Source organism: Neomonachus schauinslandi, chromosome 6, assembly GCF_002201575.2.
Source record: "Neomonachus schauinslandi chromosome 6, ASM220157v2, whole genome shotgun sequence".
Lineage (NCBI taxonomy): Eukaryota > Metazoa > Chordata > Mammalia > Carnivora > Phocidae > Neomonachus > Neomonachus schauinslandi.
Window position 1 is genome coordinate 134,994,212 of NC_058408.1, and position 7,589 is coordinate 135,001,800.

The 7,589-nt window shown below is 41.4% G+C and overlaps 1 pseudogene; it reads left to right on the plus strand.

The window, feature by feature from the left end:
• The first annotated feature begins 2,213 nt into the window (after positions 1–2,213).
• LOC110589487 lies at positions 2,214–6,843 on the plus strand (annotated as a pseudogene).
• The last annotated feature ends 746 nt before the right edge of the window (positions 6,844–7,589 follow it).

Genomic DNA, 7,589 nt, shown 5'->3' on the forward strand with positions numbered 1-7,589 from the left:
TTTAATTTTAATTCTCATAAATAACAGTTGTAGAGCGCCTAGGTGGCTCAGTTGGTTAAGCTACTGCCTTCGGCTCAGGTTATGATCCTGGAGTCCTGGGATCTAGTCCCGCATCGGGCTCCCTGCTCAGCGGGAAGTCTGCTTCTCCCTCTGACCCTCCCCTCTCTCATGCTCTCTGTCTCATTCTCTCTCTCAAATAAATAAATAAAATCTATATAAAAAAAAATAACAGTTGTATATACCAGGCGCCATTCTAAGCACTTTACATGTACTCATTTAATTTTCACAGGGGTTCAATAGCTGTTAGAGACAAAATTGGAGCAAGTATAAACTTTGACCAACAGTGATACTTCAAATAAGTGTTCAGACTTACCACCTCCACTGAAGTGTGAAAATCTACTTTCAGTGTCTAATTTTTCTTAAAACACTCTCATTCAAATTTGATCATGCTTATTCTTCAAAAAGAGCAGTATCTTAAAACCTCTAGTTCTTTAAACCCGGTATTTATTTTATTGAAACCTAGTAGGTAAAATAACATTTGAAGACTCCACAAACTGTCATTAGAATATACAGCCATTTCCTTTCATTGAAGAAAATTAAAATATAGCAGCTGCCTTTGGAAATGTGCCAGCCCACTGCAGAGCACAAGAGTATGTGACAAACTATTGGTTAAATGACAGATTGCATTCTTTTTTTTTTTTTTTTTAAGATTTTATTTATTTAAGAGAGCGAGAATGCGAGGGGAGGCGGTGGGAAGAGCAGAGGGAGAGGGACAAGCAGACTCCACTGAGTGTAGAGCCTGACTCGGGGCTTGATCTCAAGACCCTGACCTGAGCTGAAATCAAGAGTCAGATACTCAACTGATTGAGCCACCCAGGTGCTCCATGAGATTTCATTCTTTAGTTTAGCTTTTATTACCTCCCTTCCTGACTAAAAGTAGCACCAGATTTGCCCACATTTTTTGCAATCTTGACAAATGCCTAAGATGATGAATTAGAGATGTGTACATAGTCATAATAACTGCTTGTGCCTTTGCCCTCTTTAGTCATAATAGGTGTTTTGAATGTTTGCATGGAGAGTTGCTGCAGGGCAGGCTACTGGCTTTTTGTACTTATTGAGTGTTTTTGCACACAGTGCATTGAAAATATACCCTGAGGTGATTCTTAGGTGCCATCATTCATTTAAAGGTGACAGAAAAACACCCTTAAATGGATGCTGACCAATGCAGGTGCTCATCAGTCATAGCAATTCTGGTTTGTTCACTTATATTTGCACTGCCTTGCTTATCTTAGGATGTGCATTTTCAGCTATTCCTGTGTTTTACATGTACCACTAAAGAACTGAAAACATGCCACCAAAAAGAGAAAACAGGATTCCTTCAGTTTGAAAAAGATGAAACCTAAGGCTTTACAAGGATCAGAAATGGCAGTCATTCAAAATTCTTTAGACGTATTTGAAAATGGTGTTTAATAATAGTCTTACATATGTTGTTTTTTTTTTTTAAAGATTTTATTTATTTATTTGAGAGAGAGAGTGAGAGAGAGAGCACAAGAGGGGGGAGCGGGAGAGGGAGAAGCAGGCTCCCCGCTGAGCAGGGAGCCCGACGCAGGACTCGATCCGGGGACTCCAGGATCATGACCTGAGCTGAAGGCAGTCGCTTAACCAACTGAGCCACCCAGGCGCCCAGTCTTACATATGTTCTTAGTGGGATATACTCTGAGGGCAAAAAGAACCAAAACAAAAACTCAGATGTCACAGATTTATTATAATAGTACTATTGGCACTGCAATTTTGAAACTTTCTATTCTACTATAAAGTAAATCATATATGTTAGCAATCTAAGAGAAAAGAAATGAAAAATATAAAATAAAAGAAGGTTTACGGGGGAAGCCCTCTGATGTTAAATTTGAATTAGAGCTGTTTTTGTATATATTTTGTATATATTTCTTAGAAGTATTATAATTTCTCCCAATGGAGGGTGCTCATATCTTGATATCTAGATCCCTTTCTCCACAAAAGAAACAGCACTTCTTGGAGAAGTGGTTGTTTTCAGGTCTCGGGCCCAGAAAATACAAAAGTACAAAGGTGAGCCTAGAACACCTTGCCAGAAAGCCAGGAAGTACCCCAAAACTAATAGGATCAAGTCAAAAAGCTCACAGAATCAAGTTCAACTCCTCTGGCCAGATGGGAGTCAAGTTGGGCTAAACAGAATAATGACTGTGATAGATGATCGAAGCACTGAATGCATTTTTAAAGTTCCTAAGTCTAGAATGATACTCAAAATCAAGGGTGAGGGAAGGGTTTTTTTTTTTTTCCTTTGTAGGAAAATGCCAGCTAGTACCTATCGATGGAATAATACAATTGGAAAAATCTGTGCAGTCCCCAATAATTGAGGCAAAGATCATCAATGGACGCTAGAACCTATCTTGTAAAAGGAAGTAGGGAAAAGGGGATGTGTGCGGTGTCACAGCATCACCCCACAGATTACTTTATTATAAAGTAATTAACCTAGTGATCACACTTAACACCACTAATGGTGAACAACCTGACTTTATAGGCCTTTTGATTTGATGCCACATGAAGTAACAGCATCACCAATGAAAGAACTCTGCCAAAAATGCTTAACCTGAATATAATCAAGCCTTTTGACCCAAATTTCTGTCTATAGGAAATAGAGGAACAGATAAAATGACCCTGAGGGAAGAATCTGATCCGAAATATGAGACATTCTATAAGAAAATGCCTAAATTCTTCAAAAGGTCGGTATCGTTAAAAAGAGTTGGGGAGGGATGCTTGGGTGGCTCAGTTGGTTAAGCTTTCGACTCTTGATTTTGGCACAGGTCATGATCTGAGGGTTGTGAGATTGAGTCCCATGTCAGGCTCCACGCTGAGCTGGGAGCCTGCTTAAGATTCTCGCTTTTCCTCTCTCTCTCTGCCCCTCCCCACCTCAAAAAAAAAAAAAAAAGATTAGTCAGGTTGTGTAACAGTTACCTAAGTAAACTTCACAACCTAAGTAAATTTCACACTCAATAAAGTTAACAATAATACAATACCATCTAATACCCAGTCCATATTCAAATTTTCCAAAGTATCCTCAAAATTTCTTTTATAGCTTTTTCAAACCAAGACCCAATCAAGATTTACCCATTGCACTTATTGTTATGTCTTTGGTCTTTTGTCTTTTAATCTGACTCCTAGATTAATTTACTTAGGTTACTTAGAAGAATGACCTGCTCAGGTATTTAGGGATGAAGTGCCATACATCTGTAATTTATCTTTAAATGGTTCAGCCAAAAAAATTGTATGAAATTTCATGAAATTCATGTGGGTGTGTATATGTATATGTATACGTATATATATGTATATATATATGTCCATGTGTGTATATACACACACAGTAGTCTCCCCTCATCCACATTGAGGGGGGAGCATATGTTACAAAACCCCCAGTGGATGCTGAGGGAGGGCTGAGGGAGAAGGAGAAGCAGACTCCTGAAACCGCAAATAGTAGTACCAAACCCTATATATACTTTTTTTTTCCTATACATAAAATACCTTTAATAAAGTTTAATTTATAAATTGGGCACAGTAAGAGATTAACAATAATAAATAATAAAATAGAACAACTATAACAATATACCATAATAGGGGCACTTGGGTGGCTCAGTTGGGTAAGCATCTGACTCTTGGTTTCGGCTCAGGTCATGACATCAAGGTCATGAGATTGAGCCCACGTCAGGCTCCGTGCTCAACTCAGCATGGAGTTTGCTTGAAATTCTTTCCCTCTCCCTCTCCCTCCCCTCCCCCTCCCCTCCCCCTCCCCCTCCGCTCTACCCCTTCCCACTTGCACACCCTCTCTCTCCCCAAATAAAGTCTTTAAAAAACAAACAAACAATATACAATAATAAAAGTTATCTGACTGTGGTCTCTCTCAAAATATCTTCTTGTACTGCACTCACCCTTCTTGTGAGGATGTGAGATGAAGTGAGGTGAATGACATGGTATTGTGACATAGTGTTAGGCTTCTGTTGACCTTCTGACTATACCTCAGAAGAGGATCATGTGCTTGTTGACTGCAGTTGACCACAGGTAACTGAAACCATGGAAAGTGAAACTGCAGATAAAGGGGAACTACTGTGTGTGTGTATATATATGTATATGTATATGTGTTTAAATGTATGTATGTATATATATACATATATACGTGTATAAATGTGTGTGTGTGTTTATATATATACACATATGAAGAGAAAGAATTAAAATGTGGCAAGATGTTAGCGGTCATCCCAGATGATATATGTGTTCATTGTACTAATCTTTCAGCTTTTCTGTATGTTTCAAATTTTTCAAAATAAAAAGATGGAGAAAAGTATTCGTAAACTAGCTAGAATAGTTTTAGGTGGTAGTGTATGTGTGTGTGTGTGTTTGGGAAATGGTGGGGGAAAGCAGCAGATAGATAATTGAGAGGATCTCTAGGAGCTAGCAGTAGTTTTAACAAGCTTAGAAGTAATATGAGAGATTATAAAAGCATATGTGATTGTCAGAAACAAAAGGCCGTAGAAAGCTGGATGGGTCAAGGTCTAGCAGGAAGATGTGGGCAGTGGAGGCTGAAGCAGTCACAGGAGCTCTTTGAAGGCCAGGAAGAAAAGCATGAGAATGAATTATTTTGACTTCCCCACAGGCAGGAGAGGGTCCAATGGGCCTTGCCCTCTGATGTGGTGACAGGAGCTTTTTTCATTTTTTTGGCCCTATTTGGCTTTCTCATATAACAGTCTCCAGTGGTAGTCTGAAGATGGTCTTAAACTCGGAGTTAATTGGATTCATCTGCATCCTAGCCCCTGAAAATACCCTCTTTATCTGAGTGTTTCCTACCCCCATGTTCTCATTGACTCTTTATCTTAGAAAAAGCTTAGTTATTGCAGAAACAGCCTGGAATCGCTCTCTCTCTTTTTTTTTTAATTTGAGAGACAGAGACAGAGCATGCATGAGCAGGGGGTAGGGGCAGAGGGGGGCTGAGGGAGAAGGAGAAGCAGACTCCCTGCTGAGCAGGGAGCCCCACATGGGGTTCAATCCCAGGACCCTGAGATCATTACCTGAAGGCAGACGCTTAACCAACTGAGCCACCCGGAGCCCCCACCCTTTTTTTTTAAGAATACTTTACCAAACAACCTGGATGGCTGGTTATTTGTACCCAAATGTAAATAGGAAAAAGGAGACAGTTAACACAACTTCTTTCCAGAAGTCAAAATAAGCCTCAGTGTTTGCCCCGTGAAAACTAGTGGCCCATAGTTTGATATGGTCACATTTAGCCATTTTATTGACATAGTGTCAGCAGTTGGAAAAAAAGTACTATTCAACTATTCAATGGAGGCTTCAATACTCAAAGAACCCATTAGGTGGCAGTGGGGACACACAGGCATCAGTCCGATTACTGCAGGAGTCCGTCATCTCCCCCCCCCACCCCAACAATGATTGAACCTTAGGGAAGTAACCTTGTCAAGCAGCTTTTCAGGGGAGGAGATAGGCAAAACGAACAACCAGGGAAAAAAAATCATGGTTTATAGTATCTAACAGACGAAGAACTGCTAGTCACCTGGACTCAACTCCTGTTCTTGGTTTTAATATATATGTTTATATTTGTTCTTGCTATGATTCTTTCATAGTTTGGCTATTATTCTTGCTATGATTCTTTCAGTAAAATAACTTTATATCGAAAGTCCTTTAAGTCACTTGTGTGCTGTTTACAACATCTCTGTGTTGTCAGTTTTAGAACATAAGCTAGAATGTAAGTAGGGAGTATGGCTCATTTTGTTCAAGACCCCAGTACGTTTAATACATACTTTTATAGTGACACTCTTCATTCTGTGTAATTAGTGCTCATGGAAGGTTTTTTATGGTCCTGGTAGGTGCCATAGGTTGGGATTCCTGGGAAACGGACTCCGATTTCCATGAAGAAGTTTATTGGGTAGTGCCCCTGGGAATATCACCTGTGAGAACGACAGGAGCAGGGCTGGGCAGAGGAAGAAGCTGCCACACAGCTGTAGCCAAGTCTTTAGCTATTCCTAGAGGAGCTCTGGAGCTGAATGGCCTTTTAAAGATCCTCTACCCCTTATGTGAAGGGGGCCAGGACTTTATACCCACCCAACCCCAAATGATCAGCCAATGGATGTGGGCTGCCCCTGTGAAGGGGGCCGAAAATAATTCAGCAGAAAACTGTCAGCCACCAACACGCCCTAGTTCTGGGTGAATGAGCACCTGAGTCCTGAAAGGGGAATCTGGGCAGTGCACCACAGCATCCACAGTAGGGAAGAAGGCATACTTTCTCTGTATCACCCCTATTTTTAGGCACCTCTGATGCCTCTCTTGCAGAAGCTGTATTAGAAGCTGTGAAACGGGGGCCCGAGCACTGGAGTCCATGTGGGCACTGGTGCGGAGGAGGGTATAGTGCGGGATTGCCCTGACAGAGCTGCAGCAGCTCCTAGTGCAGGGGGCAGTAGACTCCATGGTGAAGAGTCTGGAGAGAGAGAACATCTGAAAGATGCAGGGCCTCACATTCTGCGGCAGTGCCGGCTGTCGGGAGGACAGCCAAGAGTCCATGCAGCAGGTGCACCAATGCATTGGGCGCTGCCATGCACCTCTGGCTCAAGCCCAGTTGGAGAAGTTCCAGGACGACCTGGCCCAGTGCACCATGCATTGTGATGACAAAGCCAAACATTCAATAGATGCAGGAAGTAAAGAGCTTCAGGTGAAATGGCAGCTGGAGACTTGTGTGTGGATGACCACATGCACCTCATCCCAACCATGACCAAGAAGATGAAGAAGTCTCTTACCATTGGGAAATAGAAGTCTTTGCAATTGGCCATCAGGGTTGACAGCAGGAATCTATTTAAAAAGAGAATTGGGAGTGTTGGTCTTTTAAGTGATGTTCTGAAGAAATTAAGGATGGTATCACGTTTGAGACATGTGCCACTCCCCTCTGGATATGGGTTCCTTTGTTTCAACCCTAGAAAGTGAAATGGAAAAAAAAATGGTGCTAAAATTTGGGTCAGAGATAGCACAGGAGAGTTTTTGATAGCTTAAGTTTCACATCCTTGTCCTGGCACGAGAGATCTCCCTTGTACCAAGCCAGAGCCCTCCAAGGTACCAGATTCTTCTCAGTACACAGGTATGAACAGGCTGGCAGCTTCCTCTAACCTGCCTGTGATCTGGTGGAGTGTGAGCAGAGGTGTTTCTGTCTGTTGCCAACCTCCTGCTAGGGTCTGCTCCAGAAGGATCACCAAATCATTTTCCATAAGCTGTAAAACAAAATCTATGAGGTCACTAATTTAGAAGGGAAAAAAGGGTTTCTGGCTCTTTGTTTTTATTGGTTTTGTTTTATAAACAAGGGCATGAGGTTGATATAAGGTGTGGAGTTGGGAGAGGTAGTTTGGATAAGAACTTTGAACAGTTCCTTGTAGGTATGTATTTCGGGCCATCAAGATGTGGATATATATTTCTTGAAATACACATTACATCTTTCAGCTAAGAGACCTTGCAAAAACATGAGAGGCGATATTATACTGGGTATGGGAAGCAGCCCTTTCCTCTCA